Source organism: Lynx rufus, unplaced genomic scaffold (genome assembly GCF_022079265.1).
Source record: "Lynx rufus isolate CCGP_SWC_20201006 ecotype Redwood Valley unplaced genomic scaffold, mLynRuf1.p SCAF_11, whole genome shotgun sequence".
Lineage (NCBI taxonomy): Eukaryota > Metazoa > Chordata > Mammalia > Carnivora > Felidae > Lynx > Lynx rufus.
Genome location: NW_025814825.1, coordinates 31440800 through 31459304, shown reverse-complemented (window position 1 = coordinate 31459304; position 18505 = coordinate 31440800).

The following is an 18505-nucleotide window of genomic DNA, read 5'->3' as shown; positions in this document are numbered from 1 at the left end:
AATAATAAAGAACAAATAAAATATTATATATCAGATGGTGCTATGGAGAAAAAGCATAGAGAGGTTTTGACTCCAGGGTGATTTTTGCTAGTATAAATATGTTCAGAAGGGCCAGTTTCATTGAGAAAGTCACAATTGAGCAAAAATCTGAGGTGGGTGAAGAAGTGAACACTGTAGATATGGAGCTAGAGAAGAATATTCCAGACATGGGAAACACTAAGTACAAATCGCTTGAGGTGGGAGCACACTTGGCATGCATGGATGGTGTGGTTGGAATGGTGAGAACAAGGAAAAAATCATAAGAATATAGATCAGAGAGGTAATGTGGTGGGCCTGAAGGCTATTGTAATCTTTATCTTAAGTGGGAAGCCACATTTTAGAAAAAGTACTGAAAGGGTTTTTTTTTTCTTCCAATTTTTAATTTAAATTCTAGTTAGTTAACATGTAGTGGGATATTGGTTTCAGGAGTAGAATTCAGTGATTCATCACTTACATACAACACCCAGTGATCATTATAACAAGTGCCCTCCTTAATCCCCATCACCCATTTAGCCCATCCCCCATCCACCTCCCTCCATCAACCCTCAGTTTGTTCTCTTATGATTTGCTTCCCTCTCTCTTTTTTTTCTGCTCCCATATGTTCATCTGTTTTGTTTCCTAAATTCCACATATGAGTGAAACCATATGGTATTTGTATTTCTCTGACTGACTTATTTTACTTAGCATAGTATATACTCTAGCTCCATCCACATTGTTGCACATGGGAAGCTTTCATCCTCTTTTGATGGCTGAGTAATATTCCTGTGTGTGTGTGTGTGTGTGTGTGTGTGTGTGTGTGTGTGTGTGTGTACATACATACCACCTCTTCTCTATCCATTCATCAGTCGATGGACGTTTGGGTTCTCTCCATAGTTTAGCTATTGTTGACAATGCTGCTATAAACATCGGGGTGCATGTGCCACTTCAAATCTGTATTTTTGTATCCTCTGGTAAATACTTAGTAATGCAATTCCTGGATCATAGGGTAGTTCTATTTCTAACTTTTTGAGGAATCTCCATACTGTGTTCCAGAGTTTGCATTCCCACCAACAGTGCAAGAGGGTTCCCTTTCCCTGCAACCTTGCCAACATCTGTTGTTTCCTGTGTTGTTAATTTTAGCCATTCTGGCAGGTGTAAGGTGGTATCTCATTGTGGTTTTGATCTCCTGATGAGGAGTGATGTTGAGCATCTTTTCATGTGTCTGTTAGTCACCTGGATGTCTTCTTTGTGAAAATGACTATTCATGTCTTCTGCTGCCCATTTCTTAACTGGACTGTTTGTTTTTTAGATGTTGAGTTAGATAAGTTCTTTATAGATTTTGGATACTAACCCTTTATCAGATATGTCATTTGCAAATGTCTCCTCCCATTCCCTAGGCTGTCTTTGAGTTTTGATGATTGTTTCCTTCGTGGTACAGAAGATTTTTATCTTGATGAGGTCCCAATAGTTCATTTTTGCTTTTGTTTCCCTTGCTTCTGGTAACATGTCTAGTAAGAAGTGGCTACATCCACTGGTGGATGGAAGGTAGAAGGTTGGAAGGTGGAAGAGGTTGCTGCCTATGTTCTCTTCTAGGATTTTTGATGGTTTCCTGTCTCACATTTAGACCTTTCATCTATTTTGAATTTATGTGTATGGTGTAAGAAAGTTGCCTAGTTTCATTCTTCTGCATGTTGCTGTCCAGTTTCCCCAACATCATTTGTTGAAGAGACTGCTTTTTTCCATTGGATATTCTTTACTGTTTTGTTGAATATTAGTTGACCATATAGTTGTGGGTCCATTTCTGGGTTTTCTGTTCTGTTACATTCATCCATGTGTCTGTTTTTGTGCCAGTACCATAACTGTCTGATGATTACAGCTTTGTAATATAGCTTGAGGTTCAAAATCATGATGCCTCCAGCTTTGCTTCTCTTTTTCAGGATTGTTTTGGTTATTTGGTGTCATTTTGTCTTTCAAATAAACGTTAGGACTGTTTGTTCTAGCTCTGTGAAAAATGCTGGTGGTATTTTGATAGGGATTCCATTAAATGTGTAGATTGCTTTGGATAGTATAGACATTTAAAAGATGTTGGTTCTTCCAATCCATGAGCATGGAATGCTTTTCCATTTCTTTGTGTCTTCTTCAATTTCTTTCATAAGTGTTCTATAGTTTTCAGAGTATAGATCTTTCACCTCTTTAGTTAGGTTACTAAGCATCTTATTGTTTTAGGTGCAGTTTAAATGGGATCAATTCCTTGATTTCTTTTTCTGCTGCTTCATTATTGATGTATGGGAATATAATAGATTTCTGTACTTTGATTTTATATCCTGTGACTTTGCTGAATTCATCTGTTAGTTCTAGCAAATTTTTACTGGAGTCTTTTGGGTTTTCTACATAGAATATCGTGTCATTTGCAATTAGTGAAAGTTTGGACTATAAACATTGGGGTTCATGTGCCCCTTTGAAACAGCACACCTGTATCCCTTGGATAAATACCTAGTAGTGCAATTGCTGGGTCATAGGGTAATTCTATTTTTAATTTTTTGAGGAATCTCCATACTATTTTCCAGAGTGACTGCACCAGTTTGCATTCCCACCAGTAATGCAAAAGGGTTCCTCTTTCTTCACGTCCTCACCAACATCTGTTGTTGCCTGCGTTGCTAATTTTAGTCATTCTGACAGGTGTGAGGTGTTATCCCATTGTGGTTTTGATCTTATTTTCCTGATGATGAATGATATTGAGCATTTTTTTCATGTATCTGTTAGCCATCTGGATGTCTTCTTTGGAAAAGTGTCTATTCACGTCTTTTGCCCATTTCTTCACTGGATTATTTGCTTTTTGGGTGTTGAATTTGATAAGTTATTTATAGATTTTGTGGATACTGACCCTTTATCTGGTATGCCATTTGCAAATATCTTCTCCCATTGCATCGGTTGCCTTTTAGTTTTGCTGATTGTTTCCTTCACTGTGCAGAAGCTTTTTATCTTGATAAGGTCCCAATTGTTCATTTTTGCTTTTGTTTCTCTTGCTTCTGGAGACATATCAAGTAAGAAGTTGCTGCAGCCAAGGTCAAAGAGGTTGTTGCCTGTTTTCTCCTCTAGGATTTTGATGGCTTCCTGTCTTATGTTTAGGTCTTTCATCCATTTTGAGTTTATTTTTGTGTATAGTGTAAGAAAGTGGTCCAGGTTCATTCTTCTGGATGTTGCTGTCCAGTTTTCCTAACACCAGTTGCTGAAGAGATTGTCTTTTTTTCCATTGGATATTCTTTCCTGCTTTGTCAAAGATTAGTTGGCCATATATTTGTGGGTCCATTTCTGGGTTCTCTATTCTGTTCTGTTGATCTATGTGTCTATTTTTGTGCCAGTACCCTACTGTCTTGATGAGTACAGCTTTGTAATACAGCTTGAAGTCCAGAATTGTGATGCCTCCAGTTTTGGTTTTCTTTTTTCGGATTGCTTTGGCTATTCAGGGTCTTTTCTGGTTCCATACAAATTTTAGGATTGTTTGTTCTAACTCTGTGAAGAATGCTGGTGTTATTTTGATAGTGATTGCACTGAATGTGTAGATTGCTTTGGGTAGTATTGACATTTTAACAATATTTGTTCTTACAATTCATGAGCATGGAATGTTTTTCCATTTTGTGTGTGTGTGTGTGTGTGTGTGTGTGTGTGTGTGTGTGTGTCTTCTTCAATTTCTTTCATAAGCTTTCTATAGTTTTCAGTGTATAGATCTTCACCTCTTTGGTTAGGTTTATTTCTAGGTATTTTATGGTTTTTGGTGCTATTGTAAATAGGATAGATTCCTTGATTTCTCTTTCTGTTGCTTCATTATTGGTGTACAGAAATGCAACCAATTTCTGTACATTGATTTTATATCCTGCAACTTTGCTTAATTCATGGATCAGTTCTAGCAGTTTTTTGGGTTTTCCACGTAGAGTATCATGTCATCTGAGAAGAGTGAAAGTTTGACTTCTTCCTTGCTAATTTGGATGCCTTTTATTTCTTTGTGTTGTCTGATTGCTGAAGCTAGAACTTCCAACACTATGTTGAATAACAGTGGTGAGAGTGGACATCCTTGTCATGTTCCTGACCTTAGGGGGAAAGATCTCAGTTTTTCCCCATTGAGGATGATATTAGTGATAGGTCTTTTATATATAGCTTTTATGATCTTAAGTTATGATCTTTCTGTCCCTACTTTCTTGAAGGTTTTTATCAAGAAAGGATGCTGTATTTTGTCACATTCTTTTTCTGCATCTGTTGAGAGGATCACTTGGTTTTTATCCTTTCTTTTATTAATGTGGTATATCACATTGATTGGTTTGCAAATACTGAACCACCCCTGAAGCTCAGGAATAAATCCCACTTGATCGTGGTGAATAATTCTTTTAATGTACTATTGGATTTGATTAGCATCTTGTTGAGAATTTTTGCATTCATGTTCATCAGGGATATTGGCCTGTAATTCTCCTTTTTAGTGGAATCTTTGTCTGGTTTTGGAAACGAGATAATGCTGGCCTTGTAGAAAGAGTTTGAAAGTTTTCCTTCCATTTCCATTTTTTGGAACAATTTGAGAAAAATAGGTATTAACTTTGCTTTAAATGTCTGGTAGGATTCTCCTGGGAAGCCATCTGGCCCTGGACTTTTGTTTTTTGGGGGAGATTTTTGATTACTGATTCAATTTCTCTGCTGATTATGGGTCTGCTCAAATATTCTATCCTTTCCTGTTTCGGTTTTGGTAGTTTGTATGTTTCTAGGACTCTGTCTATTTCTTCCAGATTGCCCAATTTGTTGGCATATAATTTTTCATAATATTCTCTTATAATTTGTATTTCTGTGGTGTTGGTTGTGATTTCTCTCTTTTATTCATGATTTTATTTATTTGGGTCCTTTCACTTTTTGATAAGTTTGGCTAGGGGTGTATCAATTTTACTAATTATTTCAAAAAAGTAGCTCTTAGTTTCATTGATCTGTTCTGGTTTTTTTGTTGTTGTTGTTTCTATAGTGTTTATTTCTGCTCTAATCTTTATTATTTCCTTTCTTCTGCTAGCTTTAGGCTTTATTTGCTGTTCCTTTTCTAGCTCCTTTAGGTGTAAAGTTAGGTTGTATATTTGAGAACTTTCTTGCTTCTTGAGGTAGACCTGTATTACTTTTTTAAAAAAAAATGTTTTAATGTTTATTTTTGAGAGAAAGAGAGAGTGCAACTGGGGGAGGGGAAGAGAAAGAGGGAGCCACAGAATCTGAAGCAGATTCCAGGCTCTGAGCTGTCAGTACAGAGCCTGACGCAGGGCTCAAACTCACAGACTGTGAGATCATGACCTGAGCCGAAGTCAGCCGCTTAACCGACTGAGCCACCCAGGTGCCCTGCAGTATCCTTCAATCTTAGGACAGGACTGCCTTTGCTGTATCCCAAACGTTTTGTTTTCATTTTCCTTTGCTTCCATGTATTTTAAATTTTTTTTTCAACGTTTATTTATTTTTGGGACAGAGAGAGACAGAGCATGAACGGGGGAGGGGCAGAGAGAGAGGGAGACACAGCATCGGAAACAGGCTCCAGGCTCTGAGCCATCAGCCCAGAGCCTGACGCGGGGCTCGAACCCACGGACCGCGAGATCGTGACCTGGCTGAAGTCGGACGCTTAACCGACTGCGCCACCCAGGCGCCCCTGCTTCCATGTATTTTAAAATTTCTTATTTAATTTCCTGGTTAATCCGTTCATTCTTTAGTAGGATTTTCTTTAACCTCCATGTATTTGTGGTCTTTCCTAATTTTTTCTTGTGATTGACTTGAAGTTTCATAGTGTTGTGGTCTGAAAATATGCATGATATCAATCTTTTTTCCTTGTTGATTTGTGACCCACTATGTGATCTACTCTGAAGAATGTTGCATATGCATTTGAAAAGAATGTGTATTTTTTTTGCTTTAGTATGAAATGTTCTGAATGTATCTGTTAAGTCCATTCAGTCCAGTGTGTCATTCAAAACCATTTTTTCCTTGTTGATTTTCTGCTTATATGATCTGTCCATTGTTGTAAATGGGGTGTTAAAGTCCCTTACTATTATTTATTATTATCAATGAGTTTGTTTATGTTTGTGATTAATTGACTTATATATTTAGATTTATTTATAGATTTATTTATTTTTTTATAAATTTATTTATATTTAGATTTTATTTATATATTTTAGATTTATATATTTAGACATTGGGGGCATAAATATTTACAACTGTTAGAACTTCTTGATGGATAGACCCCTTAATTATAATGTAATGCCCTTCTTCATCTCTTTTTTTTTTTAATTTTTTTTTTTCAACGTTTATTTATTTTTGGGACAGAGAGAGACAGAGCATGAACGGGGGAGGGGCAGAGAGAGAGGGAGACACAGAATCGGAAACAGGCTCCAGGCTCTGAGCCATCAGCCCAGAGCCCGACGCGGGGCTCGAACTCACGGACCGCGAGATCGTGACCTGGCTGAAGTCGGACGCTTAACCGACTGCGCCACCCAGGCGCCCCCTTCATCTCTTGTTATAGTCTTTTGTTTAAAATCTAGTTTGTCTGATATACTTATGGCTACTCTGTCTTTCTTTTGACATCCATTAGCATGATAGATAGTTCTCCATTCCTTCACACTGAATCTGCAGGTGTCTTTATATCTAAAATGAGTCTCTTGTAGGCAGCATGTACATGGGTCTTATTTTTTTTTTACCCATTCTAATACCATATGTCTTTTGATTCAAGCATGTAGTCCATTACATTCAGAGTGATTATTGAAAGATATTAGTTTAGTGCCATTATGTTACTTGTAAAGCTCGTGTTTCTGGTTATCTTCTCTGTTCTTTTCTAGTCTTTGTTGCTTTTGGTCTCCTTCACCCCCCACCCCAAGAGTCCCTTTTAATATTTCTTGCAGGGCTGGCTTAGTGGTCACAAAATCCTTTAGTTTTTGTTTGTCTGGGAAACTGTTTAATTTATCCCTCTATTTGGAATGAAAGCCATGCTGGGTAGAGTATTCTTGGCCACGTATTTTTCCCATTTGGCACATTCAGTATATCCTGTCACTCCTGTCTGGCCTGCCAAGTTTCTGTGGACAGATCTGCTGTGAACCTGATCTGTCTTTCCTTGTAGGTTAAGGACTGTTTTCCCCTTTTTGCTTTCAGGATTCTTTCCCTATCTGTGTGTTTTGTGAATTTGACTGTGATATGTCTTGGTGACTATGGTATGTCTCAGCTTTTGTTGAATTTAATGGGAGTTCTCTGTGCTTCTTAGATTTCAACATCTGTTTTCCTTCCCCAAAGTTTTCAGCTATAATTTGCTCAAATAAACCTTCTGCCCCCTTTTTTTCTCTCTTCATTTTCTGGGACTCCTATGATACAAGTGTTATTATGCTTTAAAGTCGCTGAGTTCCCTAAGTCCACATTTGTGATCCAATACTTTATTTCCCTCTTCTTTTCAGCTTCATTATTTCCCATAATTTCATCTTCTATATCACTGACTTGTTCTTCTGTTTCATCCATCCTCATTGTCATGGCATCCATTCACATTTACATCTCAGTTATAGTATTTTTTAAAATATTTATTTATTTTTGAGAGACAGAGAGACAAACAGAGTGCTAGTGGGGGAGGGGTAGAGAAAGGGAGACCCAGAATCTGAAATAGGTTCCAGGCTCTGAGTCGTCAGCACAGAGCCCGATGTGGGGCTCAAACTCATGATCTGTGAGATCATGACCTGTGCCAAAGCCAGATGCTTAACCGACTGAGCCACCCAGGTGTCCCTCGGTTATAGTATTTTTAATTTCAGCCTGATTAGATTTTAGTTCTTTTATATGTGCAGTAAGGGATTCTTTAGTGTCTGCTATGCTTTTTTCAAGCCTAGTTAATATCCTTATAATTGCTTTAAATTCTAGTTCAGACATCTTACTTATATCTGTATTGATTAAATCCCTGGCCATTACTTCTTCCTGTCCTTTCTTTTGGGGTGAATTCTTCCATCTTGTCATTTTGTCCAGAAAAAAGAAATGAAAAAAAAAAGCTAGATCTTAGGTGTGTTTTGGTCTGCTTGTTAAAAGAAGCTAGATCCAAAAAATAAAATTTAAAAATTAAAAATTAAAAAATAAAAATCTAAAGGAAGCGAGATCCTATTTTCCCTACAGCTGGCAGCACTCTATGATCAGTAAACTTGGTGCATGTGAAGGGTTTGTGCTGGTCTTATGGGGAAGGGGCCTATTGCACTGATTCCCAGGTGGACTTGCCCTAGTGGAGATGCACCTTCAGGGTGCAGGGGGAAGGGTTTGGTGTAAGTGTCTTGGTGGTGCTGTTTTGTTCACTGAAGTTGGTCAATTGCCTGGGTGTCTCATCCCTGGAGTGGAGAGTTCACGCCCACCCACCACTCTTCAGGAAGACTTCACAGAAGAGCAATCACTGCTCTTGTGTCCCCAGCTTCCATCAGATGCCTGCCTGCACCCTGTGTGTGAATGAGCTGTCTGCCTAGCAGGTGGCACAGTACTCTTGTGTTTTATCTCAGGCACAGGGCTGGATTTCAAAACTCCAAATTTTAGGGACTTGTGCAGCGTGACCCCTCACTGATCCTCCGTTGGAGGGTCTCACCACACTCTTGCCATTTGCCAGTTTCTCCTAGAAAAGCAGCTGCACGAGCGTGCAGCAGTTTGGAGTTTATGGTAAAGCGCAGCAGAAAGCTGGCATCAAGGCTCACTGACCTCAGCCAGTGTCCCCATTCCTATGCTGGGGAACAGTGTAGGACATTGGCACCACCGGTTCTTCTGTCCCCAGATAGGCCATGCTGCCACTCCCAAGGGCACTCCAAACTGGGGAACTGTTTCTCCCTGTGTGACCCAGGGGATCCTCAGACCACACCACCTGCTCCTTTTGGCCCTCCTTCCCCATAGGAGCACCACTAAGCTGGCCAGACCCAACCCCAGTGATGGTGCAGACTTCTAAAACTTCAGATTTTACACTCCACTGCTTATAATAACTTGCAGTAGTCTTTTAAACAGGGCTCTCTCCCCTCCACAGGTCCCACAGTTCTTATCAACTCCCCCAAATCGACTCTGTACAGCTCCAGCTTCCATGAGGTAGTCATTTTTCTACTTGTAGATTTGCAGTTTTGTTCTCTCAGTCCTCAGATAGATTTCTTGGATGTTCAGAATGGTTTGATATTTATCTAGCTGTGTTTGAGGAATGAGGCAAACCTAGGGTCCCCCGTCTCCTCTGCCATCTTAACTCCTCTCCCCTGAATATTTTACTGTGGGCAGAAAAATAAAACCAGAATTTTCTCCTTCCCAAGGAATTAGAAAAATCTGATAGTGGTCCAGTGTTTGAAAAAATTTCCAGAGCAACTGGGTGACTCAGTTGTTTGAACATCCAACTGTCCAACTCTTGATTTCAGCATAGGTAATGACCCCAGGGTTGTGGGATCCAGCCCCGTGTTGGGCTCCACTCTGAGTGTGGAGCCTACTTAAAATTATCTGTCTCTCTCTCTGTCTCCCTCTGCCCCTCCCCCTGCTCTCTCTAAAATGAAAAAAAAAATTTTTTTTTTTTAATTTCCCGTGTGTTGATCATGTGTTTTCTTCTTTGTTCCTACTTCTTTTCCTTCCTTTCTCTCAGCTACATTTGGGCCAAGAGATGGTCTTTACTTATTAAAGTTTAAATGGATAGCAACTAAGCAATCAGAGGTAAACATCAAAGGAAAAAAATCCTGGTTGTCTACTTATATTGTTGGGAATTCAAATTCAGAAAGGCAAAAACCATCTGTAAAAAATTTAAAGAATATACATTTTCAGGTTTGAAGAGAAACAAAGACCTGACTGGTGGGTGGGTGTTGAACATATTAAAATTACTAGATGAAATTTGAATATCAATCTTTTTTTTTCACAGAATGTTGGATTGGGTGCATTCTTGGGAAAATCAGTAATGCATTGTCTTTTGAATTTATTCTTATCAAGATGTGAAACACAGAAACTAGAGAAAAGGGGAAATAGAAAGTGAAACATGGCAACTATTCTGAAATCTGCTTGAGAAACTGAAAGTTAAGTAGTAGCTCCTCTAAGAAATAGATATAAGGCAGAGTTCTCAACCTTGGAAACTAATATTTGGGCTGGATAAGTCTTAGTTGTGGGAACCTGTCCAGCATTGTGGGATGTTTAAGAAGCATCTTTGTTTTTTTTTTTTTTATGACAGAGTTTTAACCCACTGGATGTCAGCAGCACTCTGAAGTTGTGACCAAAAAAAAAAAAATTATCTCCATAAGTTAGCAAAAGCAGCTTTTTTATTTGCTCTGAGGCACAAAATCTTCCTCTCCCCTGTTATGTCCCACTCCCATTGAGAATCACTGCTGTAAATAATACCCTCATTTATACACCTAATTTATTTGAATTGATCATCACAGCACAGTCTGAAAGGCCTAGGAAGTGGGCTTCAGGTAGGAGAGGAATGGTTGAATACAGATAAAAGCAGTTGGGGGTGCTGCTGGAGGAGGCCTGGGTGAAAGGAGAGATATCAAGGGGAATGTCCCAGGAGGCCTAATCCCTTCACCATGTACTCCAGGACTGAGGTAGCTGTATCACATTTGGCATGGCTGGGGATAAGCTACAGAGCAGTGGACTCAGACTGAGGGTGGGTCATTCAAGTTGGGCAGGCTATAGGCCCTTAGTCCCAATGCAGTTCCAGCTCTAACAGCATCATAGAAATGAAGACACTGGTGGCTAGGGTGATCCCCAAGGAGCTAGAGCCAGTAGTAGTGTGTAGATAGCAATTAGCAAAGACCTGGGCTGGAGTACCTTAACAGTAGTGAATGGCAGGAACTGTGGTTTGGCCTCATTTAGGAGAACATGAGAGATACTCCCTGCACACTTGGAGAAATTTTTGAGTGGGGGTAACTTTAAACAAGGACACCAAACAAAGGAAACAATCAACAAAACTCAAAGACAGCCTAGGGAATGGGAGAAGACTTTTGTAAATGACATATCTGATAAAGGGTTAGTATCCAAAATCTATAAAGAACTTATCCAACTCAACATCCATAAATAAATAAATAAATAAATAAATAAATAAATAAATAAATAAATAATCAAGTTAAGAAATGGGCAGCAGAAGACATGAATAGTCATTTTTCCAAAGAAGGCATCCAGATGGCTAACGGACACATGAAAAGATGCTCAACATCACTCCTCATTAGGGAAATACAGATCAAAACCACAATGAGATACCACCTCACACCATCAGAATGGCTAAAATTAACAACACAGGAAACAACAGATATTGGCAAGGTTGCAGAGAAAGGGGAAACTTCTTTCACTGTTGGTGGGAATGCAAACTCATGTAGCCACTCTGGAACACAGTATGGAGGTTCCTCAAAAGGTTAAAAATAGAACTACCCTATGATTCAGCAATTACATTACTAAGTATTTACCAGAGGATACAAAAATATAGATTCGAAGCGGCACATGCACCCCGATGTTTATAGCAGCATTGTCAACAATAGCTAAACTATGGAGAGAGCCCAAACGTCCATTGACTGATGAATGGATAGAGAAGAGGTGGTATGTATGTACACACACATACACACACACACACACACACACACACACTGGAATATTACTCAGCCATCACAAAGGATATAATCTTGCTATTTGCAACAATGTGGATGGAGTTAGAGTGTATTATGCTAAGCAAAATAAGTCAGAGAAATACAAATACCATATGGTTTCACTCATGTGTGGAATTTAGGAAACAAAACAGATGAACATATGGGAGCAGAAAAAAAAAGAGAGGGGGAAGCAAATCATAGAACAAACTGAGGGTTGATGGAGGGAGGTGGATGGGGGAAGGGCTAAATGGGTGATGGGGATTAAGGAGGGCACTTGCTATAATGATCACTGGGTGTTGTATGTAAGTGATGAATCACTGAATTCTACTCCTGAAACCAATATCCCACTGCATGTTAACTAACTAGAATTTAAATTAAAAAATTGGAAGAAAATAAATAAATAAAAAAGGACACCAATGGGGTGCTGTCAGTCATGTGCATGGGAGTAACAAGCTCATGAACTTCAGCTGTTAATCTAAAGAGACCACTTGTTAGTGCCTGGAAATATTCATGTGTAAGCTTAGCAAAAGCATTTTCAATACCAAAGAGCATCTGTTTTCCTAGATTTGCTGCTTGTTGTCATTCTCTGCAGACATCCAGCCTGTCCCACACTTTAGAGTTATTAAGCCCTGGGAAGTGCAGAGATCTCTCCCAGAATAGGGAAGGATGGGACAGAGACATGGTATTAGGTTATAAGACACTCTAATAGCCATGATCTCTGGAGATTGTCCAACACACCTCACACAAACACATCACATAATCCAGAGATTTATTTTACATCAATGAGCTCTGCTTTCTGAGTGCAAATGATATATAGCAATACCGGGAAGAGTTGCCTGATGAAGAATCAAGCAATCATCCAACAATTATTTACCTTTAATATTTCTCACTCTGGGAGAATTGGCAACACACAGGATTCTTCCCCAAACACAAGCACTTTAAGATATCATTCTTGTTAAAACTAACAAATCTCTTGTTTTAGTGATAAAGAAGTTGGGCAGATGGCTTCTATTCGACTCTGATGCCTACTCTCAATGATATAAAGTTTACTTCCCCTGTAATTCCTGTAGAATTTCAGTAGAAACCCAAAATCCTATCAGATATTTCTCTGAATTCCTTGGGGACTTGTAATCTTGTGGATTAGGGGTCCCCACCAAGAAATGTAAGGAGCTTCTAGAAGCTGGAAAAGGTACAAGAATGATTGTCCTCTAGAGCCTCTGGGAGCGGTGTAGCTGTGCCAACACCTTGATTTCAGTCCACTGAAACCCATTTCAGTCTTCTGACCTCAAGAACTATAAGACAATAAATTTGTATGGTTTTAAGCTACCAATTTTGTGGTAGTTAGTTACAGCCACAATGGGAAATTAATACATCCTCCCCCAAAGCAAATACAAAAATGAGAAAACAGTAACATTGTTTCTTTATTTTTTTCCTTTTAAAAATATTACTTGGTGTGCAATGCCTTTTAATAAAATGTCATAATCAAAGGTGATTGCTAGTGATGATCTCTCAAATAATGTAGCAACCTTTTCATGTTTTTTTGATGCAACTAAATCAATACCAGCAAATGACTGAATAAATAGTGCTTCAAACCAGATGGCATAAAACAAGAGAACTGCTTAGCACAATTGAACAAATTACATTCCAAACTTCTTTATGGAGAAAGCTGACCTTTAATTGACTCTGTTCTTGTTTTGCTGTTTTTTTCTCACTAGATTGTTAGCTGCATTAGGTTTGGGGAAAATGTCTGCTTTCTTCACTGAAGTTAATTAACTTCAGTTAACTTGAGGTAGACCACATCTGTCCATTCCTAGTTCCTAGAAGAATGTGCTGACCCTCCTGACATCTTATGACCACAAGATATGGTTTAGATCCATGTGTTCATTTCCAAACCCAACGAATCAAGATTACCTAAATAACAAGAATCTCAATCCCACTCCCTAAGTGTGCCTAATTATAGAAGTAGGCTGTAAAACTCTCCAAGCAAAATGAAAGCACAGAAAGGGAGAGTAGAACTACCCAATGGAACAAAAGAAGGGGGGCCATGGCCAGGCTGACCCACTATGGAAGCCTAAATGCACTTAAAGGAAAGAGTGGCTATTAGACAAAACTTTCTCTTCCTGGAGGTGAGAACCTAAGGCATTAGAACCTCTTAGACCTGTCCCTTGACAGAACTACCTGATGGTTGGGGATTTCTCAGACATACACCATCTCACTTATTTTAGGGCAATGTGCGCTGCGTACAAGAGGGTAAAGCTCCATCACAGAACAATCTTTATTGCCAGATAGAAGGCCAGTGAGACATTTTTTCCTGAGATTCCTTTAACTCCTTCCCAGCTGGGGCACAACGAGAAATATTAAGACATTTCACCTTCATTTGCTCTTGTGTTCACAAGACACGGTGGCAAAAGCCACCTGGAATCACACTGGTTTCAATATTGAACTTTGCGGCTTGCTGTGTGATCATAAGCTGGTTGGTCCACCATTTTTTTAAGGTTGCTTGCTTGCCTGTTTGTTTGTTTATTGTAATCTCTACACCCAACATGGGGCTCAAATTCACAACCCTGATACCAAGAGTTGCATGCTCTTCTCTCTGAGCCAGCCAGGATACCCTGGTTCACTTTTCTAAGCTACAACTCCATGCCTATGAAATCAGGATAGTAATAGATCTTTCCTCATGGGGTCGTGGTGAAGTGAAATGGAATAACACATGGAAAGCGTGTCTCATTCTTCTCATACTGAAGAGCATTCAGTAACTGTGGGTGCTATTTTCATGACGTATGATACGTCCCTCCATCTGTGCAGTGGGAAGTCTGCGCTAACCTCCAGCTGCAACCCTTCCCCATTATGATTTGGGGGATTATGTCATGTCTCTGACTGTGAAGACGCTAAGGCAGAGCACTCTGCTGTGATCCTCAGGCCAGGGCAGCCTAGATCTTCCCACCTTAGGGCCCAAGTCAGGAAGCCCTGGGCATGCCCATACATGGAGACTGGCAAAGCCTCTTGGATGGCAAGCATCCAGCCCCTCCCTTGGAGGGACTGACTTGTGTGGGGGAGAAGAAATTTTGGAACAGGGATCACTTCTCAGCTCTCTCCTCGTTCTGTATCAGATGGGATGTTTCTAGCACACCAATTGAATTTTCAGGTGAAAACATTTTCTGCAAGGCACCATCTCTGACCTAACTCTGAAATAAAGGCATGGAAATGTCAGCAAATACTGAAATAAAGGCTGGAAGGGCTGTTTGCACTAATAGCCGTATGGCTTTGGAATTTTTTGCGCAATAATATTGCACATAAAAATTATTTTTCAATTGAAGTAGTTGACATATTGTATTAGTTTCAGGATAAAACATAGTGATTCAACATTTATCTACGTTATGTAATGATCACCACAGTCAGTCTATACCATCTGTCATCATACAAAGTTATTACAATATTATTGATTATATTTCCTGTGCTGTACTTTATATCTGCATAATTTATTTGTTTTATAACTGAGGGATTTAACATCTTCATCCCCTTCACCTATTGGCACCTAGTGACAGTGTGCCAGAGAAACAGAGCAAGTGTTTACCTTGTGATCACTATGAATTTGGCAGCAGTCCTGGTTCTGTGGGGCTCTGACTTAGCTGATTAGGTATGCAGAATATTACCCACTGTGTCTTTGGCATAAGCACACCCACAAACTACACAGGACAGCAGCATTAAGGAGAGAGAAAACAGCCATTATAAATGGGTCTGTGTGTATGTGTGTGTGTATTTACAAGTAGGAAAGAGCAATGAAAACTAAACAGGGAAATTCACTTTGGACGGATAGGGTTTCTACTTGAAGAAATGAAACTTACGCATAGAACTATGAGTCCAATATCAGAATTCCAGGATCACTTCTGTGTTGGATTGACAAACTGGGTGAGTCAAACTCTAGGAGTTCCCTTATCAGTTAAATAAAGTGGTTAGCTTTGGATAGTGGTTTGCAGCCCTGGCTGCAAACTAGAAAACTCCTTGAGAATCTTTAAAAAGGAGAGGAGAGGAGAGAGAAGAGAGAAGAGAAGAAAAAGGAGAAGAAAAAACTGACATGTGAGCTAGTCTCTAGTCCAGGGAATCAGAATCTCTGGCAGTGAGGACCAGGGATCAGAATTATCAGTAATTTATTTTATTATTTTTAAAGTTTATTTATTTATTTTGAGAGAGCACGCAAGCAGGGGAGAGGCAGAGAGAGAGAGGGAGAGAGAGAGAATCTCAAGCAGGCTCCACACTGTCAGCGCGAGCCCGATGTGGGGCTCAAACTTACAAACCATGAGATAGTGACCTAAGCCAAAATCAAGAGTCAGACGCTTAACTGACTGAGCCACCCTGGCACCCCAAAGATATTTTCTAATTGCAATTGAAGTTTAGAATTCTACATTGGGCTGAAAAGCATTAGTTCCACTACTCATGTCATTGTCATAGCTCTGTGAAGCCCTCAGATGTTTAGGGAGCCTGCAGTTCAAACATGTTGCTGGCTTGTCGGAGGTAGCCTTCATTGCCATTAGCTCCTTATTTTTTAAAAAGTCAGCAAGCCACGGACGATCATTAGTTATATGCATGCTGCTCTTTTGGTACCCGTGTAGGACATATTTCCTCTTCTCAAGTGACTTGCTATCTAGGCGGAGAGACAGATTCATAAGCATTTATTCAAATGCAGTATATGTTGGTTGCCCTAGGTACAGAAAAAAACCTTCTTCAGTTAACTCTTGATCTGAAGCATTTGGCAGAATCATAGTCCTGCTGGCTCTCTATTTACAGAATACTCCCAAAGGAATATTCTCTGCTAAGGGAGGTTGAAGGTTTGAAGCGACTCGTGCAATGTGCAGTGATGCTGGCAGCACATGCTAAAGCTTCCAGAAGGCCCTGGCCTGGGACCACCAAACCAGATCTGTATGTCAAGTCACAGTAATCCTGCAGAAGCAGGTAAGAGGGAATATATGCCTGTGAAAGTGCCGGCTGACAACCAACTTGGTATTCTAGAAATAGGAATATATAATATATATAATAGGGCCTATTAGATAATAGGGCCCAGTATTTGGTATATGTCCTTAGTGTCCACTTGAGCATGAGTTTGTTTCAGGTGTCTTGGTAGTCGTAGCTCCTGAAGGTCATCAACTGTTCAATGGCCTGTAGGTGAGATCTAGGTCCTTACGTTTCCAGGCAAATACCATCTGGGAACAGAATAGACTCAGAGAAGCAAAGGTACAGAGCTAGATCATACCCATTCCCTCTCAGGGATCAGGTACCCTCTATGGTGCCAAAATTGGAAGCAAAATTGGATGTTTTTCAACAGGTGAAGGGATGAATAAACTGTGGTACCTCCATACAGTGGAGTATTATTCAGCAGTTAAATGGTCTATCAAGCTACAAAGACTCGAAGGAACATTAAGTGCATATTGCTACATGAAAGAAGCATCTGAAAGGGCTACACATGGTATAATTCAAACTATATGACATTCTGGAGAAGGCCAAACTATAGAAATAATTAAAAGGTCAGTCCTTGCCAGAGGTTTAGGGGGAGTGGTCGAGGTGGAGCACAGGGCATCTTTGGGCAGTGAAACTCTTCTTATGATAGTGTAATGGTAGATACTTGATGTTATGTACAATACAAAGAATGAACTGTACTGGAAACTATGGACTTTAGGAATAATGTATCGATATTGATTGGTTCATCAACTGGAGCTAATATACCACACAAATGCAAGATGTTAGTGTAACAGCACTCCAGCAGGTCTTAAGGATTAACTTGCTTCAGGTTAACTCTCCTTACTTGCTGACCTAAATCCCTTGATCTTCAACAGAACTAATTTTCTTTGAGATTTGCAGACCACTGTCCTCGAGGAATGAAGAACCAGAACTTTTCCCAGGCCCAAAAAACCAGCAAGTCTGTCTGAGGCTGACTCAGCTTTAGGATTAGCCCGGCAATTTTTTTAGTAAAATGTTTTTCTTTTTTTGGTCACACAAATGATTTTACTGACTTCCCTTTGTGTATCCATAGGCATTGCCTTCCTTTGCAGAAAGAACAGAGTACTCCTGCACATAATAAAACAAGAACCAGACTCCCTCACACAACCCCCAAGTACTAGGATAACTTTTGTAGCTGACATCATGGAATCTGCACATAATCAAGAAATGTTGCAGGCCGCTACACTCTCTTTGCTGATTAACTACCCTAAACCCCTTTAGAAACCCCTGAGCCAGGCAGAAACCTCAGAGTACCTTCTCCCAAGGTTGCTGGCCTCCTGAATCTTTTATTCCCAAATTCCTTTCCAATCAAAAACTCATCTCTTTTTTTCTTTCTTTCTTTTTTTTCTTTTAGAGGGAGAGAGCACACAAGCAGGGGAGAGGGGCAGAAGGATTGAGGGAGAGAGAATCTTAAGCAGGCTCCAAGATGGGTGTGGAGCCCAAATGTGGGGCTCGATCCCACGATCCTGGGATCATGACCTGAGCCAAAATCAAGAGTCGGGCTCAACTTACTAGCCACCCTAGTTCCCCCAAAACTTGTCTCTTGAGTAATGGCCTTTCTAGGGACTGGCAGCCAAACTTGGGTTCCATAGCATTAATAATAGGGAAACTGTAGGAGGGATGAGGGTGTGGAGGAAGCAGGTATATTAGAACTCTGTACTTTCTGTGCATTTTTTTCTACAAGCCTAAAAGTGCTCTAAAAATAAAATGTATTAAGTGAAAAAGAAAAAAAAACCTATTGCAGTAAGGGAGGGTGATTACTGCAATGGAAGAGGGTGATGATGGCAATAGGGAAGCAGCTCTGAAGATCTGCAAATGTCTGAAAGAGTAGTCACAAATTTGTGTGTAAGTACACAAATCACACACACACACATATAGAGGTGTGTGTGTGTGTGTGTGTGTGT